The sequence below is a fragment of the Bombyx mori genome, chromosome 11, assembly GCF_030269925.1.
Source record: "Bombyx mori chromosome 11, ASM3026992v2".
Classification (NCBI taxonomy): domain Eukaryota; kingdom Metazoa; phylum Arthropoda; class Insecta; order Lepidoptera; family Bombycidae; genus Bombyx; species Bombyx mori.
In genome coordinates this window covers 16915756-16934696 of record NC_085117.1, presented here as the reverse complement: position 1 = coordinate 16934696, position 18941 = coordinate 16915756, and the positions used below count along the sequence as shown (strand labels likewise).

Sequence of the window (18941 nt, the reverse complement as noted above, 5' to 3'; positions counted from 1 at the left end):
TTTAAATAATGCATAAAAGGTACATTAAATCAATAAAGAAAACATTACACACACTGCATACCATGTATTTGACGCACACACGCATGCATACTATTTATTGTCAAACTTTTGTTCCTGACGTCTGTTGTCAAATTGAGAATAGATTAAATATTGTTTGTCTTTTTAAATATTTTTTATATTGTAGTCTTGGCGAAATTTGTGATTATAAAAGTATAAAATACAATCATAATAGTGTAAAAATTTACAATTCCAATTAATTATAGTCGAATTTCGACTACTGCGGGACCTCTAGTATATTTTAAGATCTATTAAACGTTGTTACTTCATTAGCTGTGTCCAATTTTTTTAAATTTGTTTGGCGATTGATTTACATTCTTTTGTGATTCGACGATGTTGAACAATCATGTCACCAAACTAAAATACTTCTTAATGAAATGATAAAAGCTCAGATAAAGCAGGATCAAATTAAGAGATAGCGCAGTATAATCTTGTATCGTGACTTAATTATGATCGTTTCGGTACCGTCTGCGTCAGATATCCTACTCGACCAAGTGACTTACGAGTGAGTCAATGTCGTTGAATGATTTACACTGTCGTTTTTGTTTTATTTTAATTTTTCACCGTTAATTAGTTCAGCTCTGTTACACTCTTAGGTTGTTGTTTCTTTAGCTTTTAGCTTTTCTTTTTTAAATCATTAAGTTTTTATGTTCGATTTGATTTAATTTTAACTTGAGTAATTATTTCGCGAGCTTTGTTACCGTAGGGAAAACTTTAGACGACAGCGAGGTTGCTTATTTACTGGTGGTAGGACCTCTTGTGAGTCCGCGCGGGTAGGTACCACCGCCCTGCCTATTTCTGCCGTGAAGCAGTAATGCGTTTCGGTTTGAAGGATGGGGCAGCCGTTGTAACTATACTGAGATCTTAGAACTTATAGCTCAAGGTGGGTGGCGCATTTACGTTATAGATGTCCATGGGCTCCAGTAACAACTTAACACCAGGTGGGCTGTGAGCTCGTCCACCCATCTAAGCAATAAAATAAAAAAATAAAAAAAAGCTGATGATGATATTAATATTGAATGTGAAGATGCCAGTCAGACGGTGCGTATTTTGTTCTTTGCTCTTTAATTTAGGTCAATAAAATTAGACAGAAGCATCATTGAGCAATTTACCGGCTCTTCGACCAATAGCTACTAAGGTTATTGAAGTTTTTTTAAATGAAACATTTTGTAAAAAGCATAGTTGTTGGTTACATGAATTCATTAATATTTCTTTAAGTAGTCAGTATTAATTGCAATGCAAAAAATCCTCTTAAGTTAAACAGAAATAATTTATTAAATTATCAAAGTAAATATCTTAGTTCAGTCTCCGGCCTAAGTTATGACTGCCTATATAATTTTAAATAAAATTTGTGTAATAAAAATGAATCCCTCAAAAAAAAATGTTGCTTAATTATTAGTGATACATTTACGACAACAGATTCCTCTAAGGAACTAAATTTGAATCCCTGAGTAAGTAAATCGATACTAAAACACCAATGTAGGCTTATTAAGTGTAAAGATTAATGTTAAACTCAGACGAAAAGGGATCGGGCATTAATTACTCGTTAAGTTAGTTTACTTTAAGGCTAATTACCTATACTACAATATAAACATACGTACATTTAAAATAAATAAATCGAATAGTTTAAGCTTTAGAAATTTTAGTACAATAAATAATTTAAATAATTTAACGGCCGTCTGGTGTAGTGGTAAGTGACATGGTCACTACACAAGGGGGTCGCGGGTTCGAATCCCGCCAAGGGAAGATATTTGTATGATAAATATAAATGTCTTTTCCAGGGTTATGGATGTATCTTAAATATATGTATGTGTATAATAAAAATCTTACATTTATTTCCGTTATCTGGTACCTGTAACACAAGTTCTTTACGAACTTATCACGGGACCAGTTAACGTGGCGTGATTGTTAGTATAAAAAAAAAAAAAAAAGCTCTAGAGAGAAAGACGATAAAATACGCCAGTAACTTTCTGCGACTAAAGGGATTTTACCTCGAATTATTGTAAAAAAAAGTTATAATTTTTAATTCGCATAAAGTGTAGATGGTATCTTTTTCCTACCTATACTGACAGCCTTCAGCGGTTATTTCAGCGTTATCCTAGCGTGTAGGTGAGCTCTCAGGGATCGGAGGTGTTGCTAACACTGGCCCTAGCAAGAGCAGTGCTTCGCAGAATCTACCACCGGATCGGAAACGCGACCCACTGGGAAGATCCGGCGAGAAACTCAGCGGGCTAAGATAGTAGTGGGAAATGGATCTCCTAGCTTTTAGTGATCGCGGAGGGCTATATGCACGATAACGCGATTGCCACCCTAAAACACAAGGTTAAAGGTTATTTTGAGTTGCATAACGTTTATCTAAACTCTCAATATATGACTTTATCGCAACATAACAAGGCAGGTACCCTACCTGTGTGCCTACCGCCTGCTACCTTACAATACCACCAATTGTCAGTAGTATAAGTTTATCATTGATTAAACGATCAATTTTACGCATATAGTGCTGTTATTTCGGTACTGGCAGGACCTGCAGTCTCACGGGGAAGTGATGCTGTCACAGAATAGAAAAATCCAACAAAACCTGAATCGCGCTAATGACAATTTAAGCAAAACTCTGCATAAATACAAGCTTCTTCTGCTTTGTCTCCACCTTATCCCACAAGGTGGGGTCAGCAACGCGAATTTTTCTATTCCATTCTCTTCTATCAGCCGCTATCTTAACACTCACTCCTCTCTCTCTCTCTTATCGTCATTGACACACTCCATCCATGCCTTCTTCGGTCGACCACTTCCCCCTCTACCTTACACTACTATTATTAATATACATAAATACAAGCACCGAACATTAATATTCGAACCAAATGTCTACCAAATAACACCTTGGTAGGGCAACAAGAATTTTAAATGAAACATAACTTCATGTTACTTTAAAGTAATTTCATTTGTTGCGTTTTAAAGCACACATCCATACTACCTGGAGCCACTGCGATCATCCACAGTGCGTTTCCAGAGGTCTTTTTTTGCCACGTACCATCCGGCTATGGAATGAGCTCCCCCTCCACGGTGTTTCCCGAGCGCCATGACATGTCCTTCTTCAAACGAGGTTTGTGGAGAGTATTAAGCGGTAGGCAGCGGCTTGGCTCTGCCCCTGGCATTGCTGAAGTCCATGGGCGACGGTAACTACTCACCATCAGGTGAGCCGTATGCTAGTCTGCTACAAGGGCTATAAAAAAACATTGATAAATACATTAGGTAAAAAAAAACACATCCTATATATTTGTGATGTTGGTCGTAGAGGCTTAACCACTAAGTATAAAGTAGCATTAATCCATTCCACCTAACATAGATTCTTAAATTAAACGAATCGTGGATAATCTCAATTACAAAATTTAAAGCATGTGTCGTATGGATCTTGAGACATTCTGTAGTTAATAAAAGGATCTACCTAATCAAGGGCGGATCCAGCTTTGGCGCCAGGAGGGGGTCACATAGTCAAATTTAGATGCGTTCGTTCCCAAATGTTTGCCATTATACAAAGTTATTATATTATATTAAATTAATTAAATATTGAAGGTATGTACATAGTTACATAAAATCTGTATGGTGACAAAATATATAAATAAAATCATTATATTCAATTAGTGGTCCACCTAAGTACTGGACCCAGCTCAGGGGGTGGTCATGACCCCCATGACCCTCCCCCTGGATCCGCCATTGTACCTAATAAACTATTTCTGTATAACTTTCGTAACGTTATAATTTCTATCCCCAATAAACATCGCGTACGGTCAAAGTCAACCCTCTTTCACGACAAGATTTATTATTCACTCTGTATCTTTACCCAAAGAGTCATCTTGTTTATTTTCGTAAGCCGTTTTGTCAATAGACATCTGTTTCGTTCGTTTATAGGCAGTGACTTTTCGTGATAAAATAAATAGGTTTTTGATTAAATACATAGATTTATTGGTGTGAAACTTAAAGAAATATTCATCTCACCGAGGATCTGTCAGTTTTGTATACATTTGTTATCATATCAGTAGTGACACAAGCCCCCGGTTCGATGCCTTTTCTAGCGGTTGACGCGCGCCCCCTACTGTGACCCCCCCGCACCGCGCTTCTCCTACCGTCTGATGCAGTCTGAGTTGAGCTGTCGTGAGGATCGCACGTCGTTTCGCTTAAAAAAAATTTCGATCTCGTGCTTTGTTTCACAGAAAAGAAATATGTTATAACTTTTGAATTTCTCAATTGAAACCCTCGTCCGTTTTAGTACTAATTATATTGATTATTGATTTATTTTATTGTTTGTGGTGAATAAACATAACACATTGTGGAGAATTGTATTCAGTTTTGTGCCAGTGTTCCTATATTTTCATGGATGTTTTGAACGCTTCAGGATATTGTCATTTTTAAAGGTACGTAAGAAAAAGGCTCACAATTCAATAGTTTCGTTTACTATAAACCTGCTTAATTTACATTTTTTTTAATATGCCAACTGATACAACACAGTTTTTGTACAGTCAAGGAAGCAATCACAAACCGTGTGAATTCATAATAAATCAAACAATAGATATTTTATTTAATTAAGATTAATTGATAGAGGGGCTATAAAATTAGTGTATTTTCGTGGCACTGTTTGCTACGACATAAATGTTTAATTATCCCACGATCGTGAATAGAGGGTTGGTTATTGTCAAAGCGAGATGGCAGCTACATAGGGGCTGCTATGTTCACACCGTAACGGTATTCGGGTTTCGATGCGATCATACTGAGCAGTTGTAACCTATTTATTGAATTCAAACATCCCAATTCTTGTTATAGAGACTATTTGTCTTTATAGATTTCTAAAGTTGTGACATGATTTCTTTTTTTAGTACATTTTTTAGTAAAGAAATAGACGGAAACTTTAATTCACGTATCAATTATGTTTCAAGTTTTAACACGACAGAACCCGTTTGTTTGCTTGTACCGTTTAACTAACTATCCCAAATGTATATATCTCTCTTATTCGTTTTTTTTTTCATTCATAATGCCTTCTTTGTAATTACCGTTACGTAAGTAAGGAAACACAAAATTTTACGTATCATTGTTACATTTACTTTCTTGTGAGACAAAATACCTATATACTTTCACGCATTCTATCTCCGCGAGCAGCGTTTCATTGTCTTGTGTTGCCAAAATGTATTTTTCATTGGTATACACATACACCTATTTAAAATCACGCTTTCTAGTTTAATAACTAAAATTTCATTCGTAGCTATTTCTTGTTAAGCGTCAAATGTCTATGATAATTGTCAGTTAGGTAATTTAATTAAAAAAAACGGTTTAAGTCGATTTATGTTGTGAGTGTATTTCAATTTTCAAATACACGGGCATTCCGACTGGAATCAAGGGACCACAAAAATTATTAAGTAGGTACATTTTGAATTCACCGTGTATTTCAAACTCCGATATGATCTCTTCTGAGAACAAATCGTTTGTATTAAAATTACGGTCGAGTTTAACGTTTTTCGTTACGAGCTCGGTCAAGTCAAGGATCCACTTAGAGTGGGTGACGACAGATGATCTCACATTAAACTAGATAGCAGCGTCCGGTGCCTTGACCGGGGTCATCAGCTGTCGCTTCGATACAATACCTAACTAGATGCTCACCTCAATTTAACATCACTCCATGAATGACAAGACTTCGAAACTTTTTGATCAACAAGTAAATGCATCGTCTGATTATGAAGGCCTTGACTTAAAAAAAACTGTTTAATTTATCGACATTGTGTTCATATTATTATTAACTATTGTATTCGTTGCATTAAGAAACGATTGTGAATCTCAAATGTAGTTTATGTTTATTATGTCAATTATGTTTATTGCCAGATTGAGGGCTGTCACTTGTGAGAATCATAATGTACACTATTCCAGCTTATCAGTATGTATTTTCTGTAAGCTTTATTTTGCTAATAAATGTGGCAAATAACAATACTTACTGATTGCTAACGGTATTTGTACGCAATTCTGTTCAAGAAGATTTATTAATACTGGCATTATTAATTAATGTATGATTGACAGAAAGGTTTAAAGCCTCCATCATACACTTGACGGCGAAAGCTAAAAATACCAATGCGAGAATTTATACGAATTGAATACTTTATTTAACAAAAGGTTTGACAAAAAGTTCTTCAGTCGTAAAATTTATCGTGGCCGCATTGAAATGTATGCGGTGTGAATCACTGCTTAGTCCCAGATTAAGAGCTCCAACACCAGATGAGAGAATATAACAATATCGATATAGACATGATTTGATTTTTATAACACAATATTGCTTATACGAGTGATCACGGTCTACCAGATAGGAAGTGGTCACTGGAGTTTACATCACAACGTAAATGTCGCCACGCTTTTCGATACATAAACTCTAAGTCTTGTCGAGAGGACCTCTAGAGGTCCCGCAGTAGTCGAAATTCGACTATAATTAATTGGAATTGTAAGTTTGTACACTATTATGATTGTATTTTATACTTCTATAATCACAAATTTCGCCAAGACTACACTATAAAAAATATTAACAAAGACAAACAATATTTAATATATTCTCAATTTGACAACAGACGTCAAGAACAAAAGCTTGAAAATAGTATGCATGCGTGTGTGCGTCAAATACATGGTACGTAGTGTGTGTAATGTTTTCTTTATCGATTTAATGTATCTTTTATGCATTATTTAAAAAAAAAAAATTAGCGTTGTGCACTTCTTCTCTATATTCTCTATAAGTGTGGAAAATTTCATACTCCTCCGTCCGCGCAATTTTCGTAAAAAGGGATACAAAGTTTTTGCTTCACGTATTAATATATAGATAACAGCTCTTCTCATCACATTTGTTTCTTCACTCATTTTTTTCCCTAGCTATTCTAGTAGCCTCAAGGGACTATTCTAGAATTACCGAGCTAGTAGGTGAGCTCACGGGGCTCAAACCGGGAGTGTTGCTAACACTGGCCTTAGCTAGTGCTTCGCGGAATCTACCACCGGATCGGAAACGCAACCCACTAAGAAGATCCGCCGAGAAACTCGGTGATTCTTCACTCATACTCTTCAAACTAGAACCAGCATATCTGTTATCCGACCGAGTTAAAAAGGATTTTGGTACCTACCCTATTTTTTATAAAAAATAAACAATTAAGTTACTTTATTGATACGTTTTCTTTATCATTTATTTATCTTAAACATTCGTTTTATCGGGCAGTAGAAAATCTGCTTATAAAACAATTACTCTCTCAAAAATATCGAACAGAATGAACACACACACAAAGTAACCAACGATCTTAATTGATCTACACGATTTCTTTCGTGTAACATAAATCATCATTGCGATTTCTAGTGTTATATACGAAAATTAGTTTTGTACGGAACGCGTTTAATATATTTTTATCTATGTACAACTGACCCGATGCTCTAAATTTCGTTAAACAACATTTATTGTATTAAACTCATTTCAATAATTGATGATACTTCAATCTTGTTCGACCAGTTAACTAACTGACTTAACTGTGTATCGATTTCATGACCAGCATTTTAAAAATATATTGATTGATCTGCTCCCCAAACGAACAATCAAATTAAGGTTAACGATGCTCATTGACAGTATTAATATGCGATAAAATTCGTCTAACGTAGATTGATAGCGAAATTTTATAGGTCATTTTTTTTTGAACACGATTCTTGAAATTCCTTGTCTTCTTCAGTCGGACATGTTTTATTCATATAACACACATTCCGTCTCCGCTCTGCCTTATTTGAGGCATTCGTAATTACATTTGTGTATTGAACAAAATATAATTGGATCACGAACGGGTGACCCGGTGAGTATTAAGTCGTGCGATTATCATTTGTCATGAATACGTAAGTCCCTTTCGTATGGGCACTTCGAAGAATTACGAATGAACGTGTTTGTTTGTTCGTTGCGCCATCTTCGTGAATACGTGTTAATTAATAACAAAAACTCTAAATAGCTCGTTCCGAGTGAGTAACTCGTCTGTGCGTATGTGTATGGTGTATGGTGATTAATTTTTTTTTTCCTACCTAAGCTGGTAGCCTGGAGCGGCTATTCCAGCGTAACCGTGGCTAGTAGGTGAGCTCACAGGGCTCAAACCTGACGACGATGCTAACACGAACCCTAGCAAGAGCCGTGCTTCGCAGAATCTACCACCGGATCGGAAACGCGACCCACTGAGAAGATCCGGCGAGAAACTCAGTGGGCTGTGTCTGAGAGTTAATTTACTCGTCGAGCCCTTCGTCGCAAGCGATGGGTTCGACGCAAACGGTGACCGGTGCTTGAAGTACCTAAAAGCACCGTTAGGGCCTGGCCACAGCTACTGGCGGTGCGTTTTGCGGTGCGTTGCGAGGCGCGGCGGGCGGCGTGATTTGCGGGGGTATGGCACAGCTAGACTAGTTGCGACGGCGGCGGCGTCAGAGGTGGACGTATTTAGAAAGCCCTATCAAATTTCCCTTTCAAAAGTGGCACGATATTACCTTGAAATAAGTGCGTTCTTAGCTGAAGATATTATTCAATCAAGAATAGGAGCGCACCCAGTAAGAAAAAGAGAGAACTTGGCGAATTTCACCCTATTTATTAGGTATTATATTAGGAATATAAGAACTATCCCGATAAATAGATTATTAATAGATTCAACCTTCACAGATATTACCAGGTTCAAATCTAAATTTACCATACGTGTTAATTGCTGATAAAGCCTATCCTCTTAAAAATTATTTGATGCGCCCATATCCACCGGGTGGTTTAAATGCGGAACAAATAATTTTCGACAAAACATTATCCCGGACAAGTGTCACAATTCAGTACGCGTTTGGTATTCTAACTAATAAATTTCGTATTTTTACGAAAAGTGTACAGGCAAACAAAAAGCACGCGACATTGATTATAAAGGTTTCGTGCCTTAACAGAAAGTGATGGAGACAGAGATGCAGATTTTCAGCAGTTTATTTCCCAGTTTGGAGACTCCAATATTCACAATAGCGTACGCAGATCAAGACGGAATAATCGAGCAACGGTTCAAGCATCTAGAATACGAAATCAATTCAAATTTCAAATTTTATTTCAATAATCCTATCCAAGAGTATCTAGGAAACCATTAGTACCAGAAAATTGTTGTTTTATTTCGTCCCACATTTTTTTTATAACATGCCTATATTTATGATGTGGATGTTTTGACATCCATATTTCTGGTCTACTCAGTATTTCACTAATGAATTGTTCCACATCCATTATATTTTATTAGCTCAACGCGCGGTAAAAACAAAATGATTTGTTTCGGTCGCGCGATGCCTCAATGCGTCCACCGACACCGCCGCGCGCGCCGCTCTGAGCTGTGGCCACCTCCATATTGTCTAGTACATTTGTTTCGCCATTCCGATAGAGGCACCCGTCACGTGCGGACGTGCTCATCGTCCACTCGATCGCCCGGTCTTTGTTCGCCCGGCTTTTGTTAGCCCGGCCATTGTTCGCGCGGCCTGTGTTTGTGGTACATCTGCCGACTAAGTGCTCTTTCTGGAAGTTTTTATTTGTTTTGTTTCCTTTTGTTGTTTCTGTGTTCGTGGTACATCTGCCGACAAAGTGGTTTCCTGCAAGTATTTATTTGTTTTGTTTCTTTTCGTAATTTCTGTTTTGTTGTGCTTTTTCTTTGTCCTGTAGTAATCGCGCCGCATTGCCACCTGTGTTCAATAGAACCGCTCAGGTCCGAGAAGTTGGGGCCTCGCCGCAAGGCGAGTGTTTTCAAGACCCGGGGCCGCCCCACCTGGGTACTCAGCGATCATGGACGCTGTATTCGCGGAATTCCTCCGACTTCGCCACCCACAGCTCGCCTCGGAGTTTTTGGCCTTCAAGGCCAATCACACTGCGAGCCCTCTCGAGGACTCCGCCGCGCTCGCTGCTCCTGCGTCGCCTGTACCTGCGTGCAGAGCTTCTGCATTGAGCACCGCAGCCTCTGTCGTGCCTGCCGCTCCCGTGTCGCCTATACTGGCGAGAAAAGCTGCTGCGTCGTCCGCCGTGACCATCGTTTCAGCTGAGCGATCATCCGCGGCCTCCATCGCGCCCTCTAAAACACCTACACTTGCTCGTAGGTCGCCTGCTCCCGCCTCCTCGTGCTCCGACTCTGACTCGGACATGGAGGTCGACCTCGCCCCCGCCTCATCGACGGATGGATTCACCCTGGTACAGAAGGGTAAGAAGCGTGCCGCGGAGTCTCGAGCTCCCGCGGCCGCTAAAATTAGCAAAGCCGTGAACGCGTCGCGCCCCCGCCCTCAGACTCCCGTTGCGCCCCCAGCCCGTGCCACTCCGTCGCCGCGTCCGGTGGCACAAAATAAAACCCAGACCCCTCCCCCGGTTATCCTTCAGGAGAAGGCAGCTTGGGATCGAGTTTGCCTGGCCCTTAAGGCCAAAAATATAAATTTCACGAATGCCCGTAACCTCGCGAACGGCATTCAAATTAAGGTTCAAACACCCGACGACCATAGGGCCCTCTCTTCTTACCTCCGTAAGGAGCGTATAAGTTTCCATACGTATACGCTCCAGGAGGAGCGCGAACTCCGCGTTGTAATACGCGGAATCCCTAAAGAGTTAGATGTAGAGCTCGTAAAAGCCGACCTGTTAGAACAAGGCCTACCAGTGAATTCTGTGCACCGTATGCACACCGGTCGCGGTAGGGAGCCATATAATATGGTTCTAGTCGCTCTCCAGCCTACCCCCGAGGGTAAGAAAATCTTTAACACACAGACCGTCTGTAGGCTCTCTGGTATCGCTGTCGAAGCCCCCCATAAAAAAGGCACTCCTAGCCAGTGCCATAACTGTCAATTGTACGGGCACTCTTCCCGTAACTGTCACGCGCGCCCCCGATGTGTTAAGTGTTTGGGCGATCACGCCACGGCCCTCTGCGCTCGCGACCAAAAAACCGCGACGGAACCGCCTAGCTGCGTCCTGTGTCGAACACAGGGTCACCCCGCGAATTACCGTGGTTGCCCCCGAGCCCCTAAAATAAATCGCCGCGTCGCCCGCCAAAACCGCCTCCGAGCTTCCGGCCCAGACATCAAAGCCTCGGCACCCTCTGCGTCGCAGGCTAAGCCAGCATTCGTTCCGGCGGCGGTGCCCAGTGTCTCGGCCTGGGCAAAACCGCTGCCGTACACGAACACGGCTACAACTCCCTCCTCCGCGATTCGTCCCGCCCCCGCGACTCGTCCCTCTCCCGCGACTTGCCCTCCGACCGCGTCCGACAATCTCGCTTTAGCGATCGACTTCTTTCAGTCGATCAACTTTGAGCGCGTTAACGCTTTGGGCGACGCCATTCGCGCTGCCTCCACTGCACAACACTTTATCGCCGTTGTGCAGGAATACGCCGACGTATACGCGTCATTAAATACGTACGTCCTCCCCTCACTCCGCCGGTAATCAATGGCGTATATAAGTAGAATAAAGCCCCTATCCGTAACGATAGGATTTTTTAACGCTTACGGTCTCGCAAATCAACGTGATCAGGTTTCTGACTTTTTGCGTGACCACCAAATTGATATATTTTTAGTGCAGGAGACCCTACTTAAGCCCGCGCGCCGTGACCCTAAAATCGCGAACTATAACATGGTCAGGAACGACAGGCTCTCTGCCCGTGGTGGTGGTACCGTCATTTACTATAGAAGAGCCCTGCATTGCGTCCCGCTCGATCCTCCCGCGCTCGCTAATATCGAAGCATCAGTGTGCCGAATCTCACTGACGGGACACGCGCCGATCGTTATCGCGTCCGTTTATCTTCCACCGGATAAGATCGTTCTAAGCAGTGATATCGAGGCGCTGCTCGGTATGGGGAGCTCTGTCATTCTGGCGGGTGACCTAAATTGTAAACACATCAGGTGGAACTCACACACCACAACCCCGAATGGCAGGCGGCTTGACGCGTTAGTCGATGATCTCGCCTTCGATATCGTCGCTCCGCTAACCCCGACTCACTACCCGCTAAATATCGCGCATCGCCCGGATATACTCGACATAGCGTTATTAAAAAACGTAACTCTGCGCCTACACTCGATCGAAGTAGTTTCAGAGTTAGATTCAGACCACCGTCCCGTCGTTATGAAGCTCGGTCGCGCTCCCGATTCCGTTCCCGTCACGAGGACTGTGGTGGATTGGCACACGCTGGGCATCAGCCTGGCTGAATCTGATCCACCATCGCTCCCGTTTAACCCGGACTCTATCCCGTCTCCTCAGGATACCGCTGAAGCCATAGACATCTTAACGTCACACATCACCTCGACATTAGATAGGTCATCGAAACAAGTTGTAGCGGAGGACTTCCTTCACCGCTTCAAATTGTCCGACGATATTAGGGAACTCCTTAGAGCTAAGAACGCCTCGATACGCGCCTACGACAGGTATCCTACCGCGGAAAATCGTATTCGAATGCGTGCCCTACAACGCGACGTAAAGTCTCGCATCGCCGAAGTCCGAGATGCCAGATGGTCTGATTTCTTAGAAGGACTCGCGCCCTCCCAAAGGTCTTACTACCGCTTAGCTCGTACTCTCAAATCGGATACGGTAGTAACTATGCCCCCCCTCGTAGGCCCCTCAGGCCGACTCGCGGCGTTCGATGATGACGAAAAAGCAGAGCTGCTGGCCGATACATTGCAAACCCAGTGCACGCCCAGCACTCAATCCGTGGACCCTGTTCATGTAGAATTAGTAGACAGTGAGGTAGAACGCAGAGCCTCCTTGCCACCCTCTGATGCGTTACCACCCGTCACCCCGATGGAAGTTAAAGACTTGATCAAAGACCTACGTCCTCGCAAGGCTCCCGGTTCCGACGGTATATCCAACCGCGTTATTAAACTTCTACCCGTCCAACTCATCGTGATGTTGGCATCTATTTTCAATGCCGCTATGGCGAACTGTATCTTTCCCGCGGTGTGGAAAGAAGCGGACGTTATCGGCATACATAAACCCGGTAAACCAAAAAATCATCCGACGAGCTACCGCCCGATTAGCCTCCTCATGTCTCTAGGCAAACTGTATGAGCGTCTGCTCTACAAACGCCTCAGAGACTTCGTCTCATCCAAGGGCATTCTTATCGATGAACAATTCGGATTCCGTACAAATCACTCATGCGTTCAACAGGTGCACCGCCTCACGGAGCACATTCTTGTGGGGCTTAATCGACCAAAACCGTTATACACGGGAGCTCTCTTCTTCGACGTCGCAAAAGCGTTCGACAAAGTCTGGCACAATGGTTTGATTTTCAAACTATTCAACATGGGCGTGCCGGATAGTCTCGTGCTCATCATACGGGACTTCTTGTCGAACCGCTCTTTTCGATATCGAGTCGAGGGAACCCGCTCCTCCCCACGACCTCTCACAGCTGGAGTCCCGCAAGGCTCTGTCCTCTCACCCCTCCTATTTAGCTTATTCGTCAACGATATTCCCCGGTCGCCGCCGACCCATTTAGCTTTATTCGCCGATGACACGACTGTTTACTATTCTAGTAGAAATAAGTCCCTAATCGCGAAGAAGCTTCAGAGCGCAGCCCTAGCCCTAGGACAGTGGTTCCGAAAATGGCGCATAGACATCAACCCAGCGAAAAGTACTGCGGTGCTATTTCAGAGGGGAAGCTCCACACGGATTTCCTCCCGGATTAGGAGGAGGAATCTCACACCCCCGATTACTCTCTTTAGACAACCCATACCCTGGGCCAGGAAGGTCAAGTACCTGGGCGTTACCCTGGATGCATCGATGACATTCCGCCCGCATATAAAATCAGTCCGTGACCGTGCCGCGTTTATTCTCGGTAGACTCTACCCCATGATCTGTAAGCGGAGTAAAATGTCCCTTCGGAACAAGGTGACACTTTACAAAACTTGCATAAGGCCCGTCATGACTTACGCGAGTGTGGTGTTCGCTCACGCGGCCCGCACACACATAGACACCCTCCAATCCCTACAATCCCGCTTTTGCAGGTTAGCTGTCGGGGCTCCGTGGTTCGTGAGGAACGTTGACCTACACGACGACCTGGGCCTCGAATCAATTCGGAAATACATGAAGTCAGCGTCGGAACGATACTTCGATAAGGCTATGCGTCATGATAATCGCCTTATCGTTGCCGCCGCTGACTACTCCCCGAATCCTGATCATGCAGGAGCCAGTCACCGTCGACGCCCTAGACACGTCCTTACGGATCCATCAGATCCAATAACCTTTGCATTAGATGCCTTCAGCTCTAATACTAGGGGCAGGCTTAGGGACCCCGGTAACCGTACTCGTCGAACTCGACAAAGAGGTCGACGTGCAACCTAACCCATGCATCAGCCCGCTGAGTTTCTCGCCGGATCTTCTCAGCGGGTCGCGATTCCGATCCGGTAGTAGATTCATTCGCGAAACAATTGCTCTTGAGTTGTTAGGTCTCCTTCGGAGGCGCTCGGGCAGTTGTTAGCAAATCCCACCCCTCTTGGCTGAGCCTTTGCTCGCCCACCTGTCCTGGTGAAACTGGAAAGGCCTTCGGGCCACCAGTAAACTTTCAATCATAAAAAAAAAAAAAAAAAAAAAAAAAAAAAAAAAAAAAAAAAAAAAAAAAAAAAAAAAAAAAAAAAAAAAACATTTGTTTCACTCGCACATGGCGCAGCTCGTCGCCGCCAGATGTCACGCACCTCTCACCGCGCCTCGCAACGCACCGCAAAACGCACCGCCAGTAGCTGTGGCATACTTCATAGGTTGTCTACCATTTGTTTTCGCTGCTCCCGCTTGCCGCGCCTCACGACGCACCGCAATTCGCACCGCTCTCGGCTGTGGCCAAGGGGTTAGTGGATCGGGAGGATCCGAGATGACGTGTGGTGATTCAAGTGGAGTAAGCAAACCACTTAATGCTCCTTATCAGAGCTTACACGTTTGCCATTCATGTTTGTGGTCGATCGAATATATTAGCGTATTAGTTTCTACGCGTTTTAATAATACGTTAAATGACTAATTAATTGTGGTAATAAATTAAACACGTACGTCAAAACCCTTGGCTAATAAAAACCAATAACCGAGCAAATCATGTTAATTTGTGACGCCTCAATATTCCATCAAGTATAACAACAGTGAAAGATAATATTGGAGAATAATCACAGTTTACAACGTTAAGCTGTTTTGTAAATCATACAAAAGTGTCGCTAAAATAATACGTACCAATAATAATAATGTAAAATAATAATAACACAATATGAAATGTGCTGATCTTTTCCGTGTACACTTGTTATGTCATCAATTTAAATAGTAAAAGTTGTCTAATTAAACAACAGTAATCCAGTTAAAGTACATGTGTTCCCTACGCCCTCATATAATTGCGAACTTAAAACATGAAAAGACATTCTGTAGTAAATGGCCAGTCACTTATTTCGGATAAGGCCACTGAGTTTCTCGCCGGATTTTCTCAGTGGGTCGTGTAGTAGATCCGGAGGTAGATTCTGCGAAGCGCTGCTCTGGCTAGGGCTAGTGTTAGCAAATCCTCTCACGTTAAGCCCGTTAGCTCATCTATCCGTACGCAAGAAGCTGTAACAGCCTGTTAGGCTATAAGCAGCATAAAGCAGATAATATCATTAATAATTTGGCATAATGGGAATTTACTTCGTTGAAACTACAATAACGAATATACGTTAAAACCATCCGATGGCCAAGACTGTTTTCTCAATATCAGAACTGTTTTTTTACTGGTGGTAGGACCTCTTGTAAGTCCGCACGGGTAGGTACCACCACCCCGTCTATTTCTGCCGTGAAGCAGTGCATTTCGGTTTGAAAGATGGGGTAGCCGTTGTAACTATACTTGAGACCTTAGAACTTATATCTCAAGGTGGGTGGCGCATTTACGTTGTAGATGTTTATGGGCTCCAGTAACCACTTAACACCAGGTGAGCTGTGAGCTCGTCTACCCATCTAAGCAATAAAAAAATAAAATATAATAAAAAATATATGGAAAAGTTGATGGCACATCGGTTCAATTGTGCGGTTGCTTACTGAGACAGACATACGATTCGGATGTCACGTTCAAATACAATTTCAAGCACTGCGGCCTTCTTGTTCACAAACAAATGGAATAACCGTAATCTTAGTCGTGACCGCATTGTGTGTTTACATGTGTTTTTACACCATGTATTTATGTTATGTGGCATTAACGGAAGCGCCGCCACTGATGGGCCGCTCACGAGAGCCCACATGATTACTAACATTAAGACACTTGTTGATTGTAACGCGGTGATGATTGTCGGAACTAAGAGCAATTACCGCCTCGTAATCGCGGTGTTTAGGCACGATAAGATAGAGGTCATCAGACATCTACATCCGATGTGATGGACACTTATTTATCTCGCTGCGGACGTTACGGCTTTATTACCGTGTTTATTTGTGTATTGGACAGACTGAGGATAACAAATGTTCAGCTATGTAGAATTGAAATGAATAGGAATATTTTGTACTAGCTTTTGCCCGCGACTTCGTCCACGTGGTTCACAAATAAGGCTGTATTTTAGAACAAATTTGGTTAGCATAAAAAACGTTATTGTGAGCTAACCTTAACATATAGACATATGCCGTGGCGGACTTTTTTTTAGATCTTTTAAAGGGAAATAATTCTCTCATACATTACTTTAGCGAAACCTTAACCGTTTCCGCAGCGCACGCAGTGGATGTTCTCAAAAGGGATTAAAACCCCGATTTTAAAACATTATTTATTGGTGCTCTGCTTGTATTGGTCTTAGCGTGATGTTATGTAGCCTATAGCCTTCCTCGATAAATGGGCTATCTAACATCGAAATAATTTTTCAAATCGGCCCAGTAGTTCCTGAGATTAGCGCGCTCAAACGAACAAACTCTACAGCTTTATAATATTATTATAGATTAACTAGCGACCCGCCCTCGCTTCGCTTCGGAAACATTAAAACACACATGAAACAAAAAAAAAAAAAAGTAGCCTATGTTCATCAGGGACAATGTCGGCTTCTAATGGAAAAAGAATTTTTCAAATCGGTCCAGTAGTTTCGGAGCCTATTCGAAACAAACAAACAAACAAATCTTTCCTCTTTATAATATTAGTATAGATTAATAATACCTATACTTACACTATGGCTCTGCGGAATCAACGCAGCATCGATGGCGTTTGACTGGCAACCGTGTGGTAGGAGAAGACCTGGTCGCCCTGTACATTTTTATTTATTTATTTATTGCTTGGACGAGTGGACGAGCTCACGGCCCGCTTGATTTTAAGTGGTTACCAGAGCCCATAGACATCTACAATGTAAATGCCGCCACCCACCTTGAGACATGAGTTGTAAGGTCTCACTTTTAACAGTATAACTGCTGCCCCACCTGTCAAACCGAAACGCATTTACGACAGAAATAGGCAGGGTGGTGGTACCTACCCGTGCGGACTCACAAGACGTCCTACCACCATTAAATATTGGCGACGCACTGTGAAAAACGGAATGAAAAGGGAGCAAGCGCAAGATAAGGTGAAGTGGAGACAACTTGTGAGGGCCTTATCTAACAGCGAGGTACCCTATGACTACAACAATAACATAGAGTTTTGTCTTTGACGGACTTTGAACCAATACAGTCGAGACGTCTATAGTAATTGCCGTGGAATCAGAATGTAATTACAGTCAAATTGAACGAATTATATTAGCGATATCAAATGGCTGGTGTGAATCAGATTGTGAATTAGCCGAATTAACGACCCAGATGTAGCTATTAGTTAATTTGTTGTATCACAGGGCGGTAATAAAACTCGGATGAAACCGGATTATCATGCTATGGCATGAGTGTAACCCATGCGGGCGAGGATGCTACCCATAAACTATTTATAGTCTCGCATTTAAATCTTGTTTTGTTTTCTCTTTCACTGCTTGAATTTGGACTGCTTTTATGTGATTATGAGTAAGTATATAAAATACTTTAGTTACGCTTCGTCTATCTTGCGTTCTTGTGCAGGAATCACTACATAGTATAAAACAAAGTCGCTTTCTCGGTCCCTATATCTGTCTGTCCCTATGTATGCTTAAATCTTTAAAAATACGCAACGGATTTTGATGCGGTTTTTTTTAATAGATAGAGTAATTGAAGATGAAGGTTTATATGCATAATAACATCTATTAAATAGTGGAGAAATCAATAATAAATTACAGTTTCCGAAGCGAAGCGAACGAGGGCGGGTCGCTAGTCTGAAATTAAAACGACAACTATACAAAGTTTCATCTCAATCGTATTAAACGACTAGTGAACGAATAAACCACGAACCATAAAACGGGAAATATAAATTTTATAGATATATATATATACTAGCTTTTGCCCGCGACTCCGTCCGCGTGGAATAGTTACTTTGGCATAACGCTAAACTTTACCCTCCACTTCAATTGCGTAGAAAGTGAAAATATTTAGAAACATTCTTTATTGGTGCTCCACTTGTGCCTTGGTCTTACCGTGACGTTGTAGCCTATAGCCTTTGTCAATAAATGGGCTATCTAACACTGAAAGAATTTCTCAAATCGGACCAGTAGTTCCTGAGATTAGCGCGTTCAAACAAACAAACTCTTCAGCTTTATTTATTAGTGAGTACCTATAGATAATTATTTTCGATACAATGGTTGTGTGAACGGTTTCTGGTACGGCAGTTCTAAGGAATTTCTTAGTATTGTTTGAAGCAGTAGTTTGGTCGAAAGTTGTGTTTGCCGAGATAATTAGCAGCGCGTGACCCTTGTGCCTCAGTTGAAAGCATTGACGCGGCGTTTCTACCTTCAAAATTCAATTACAGCGACGAAGAGCACCTACAAATGAATACGTATAATGAAGTGGTATAATTCACGTTTAAAAAAAAGTTAATCTA

General features: G+C 42.0%; 1 protein-coding gene across 2 annotated transcripts in view; it reads left to right on the top strand.

Annotated features, from left to right (window-relative positions):
• LOC101739984 (tyrosine-protein kinase Src64B) overlaps positions 1 to 18941 on the top strand; it is a 100741-nt gene that overhangs the window by 24049 nt on the left and 57751 nt on the right. The window contains exon 1 of one of the 2 annotated variants that reach the window (XM_004932855.4): positions 4179 to 4466. The exons of the other annotated variant lie outside the window; for it this stretch is intronic. The gene's annotated coding sequence lies outside the window, so the exon portion shown is untranslated. Of the gene's footprint in view, positions 1 to 4178; positions 4467 to 18941 lie in introns of those variants that run through there. 2 annotated transcript variants of the gene reach the window in all.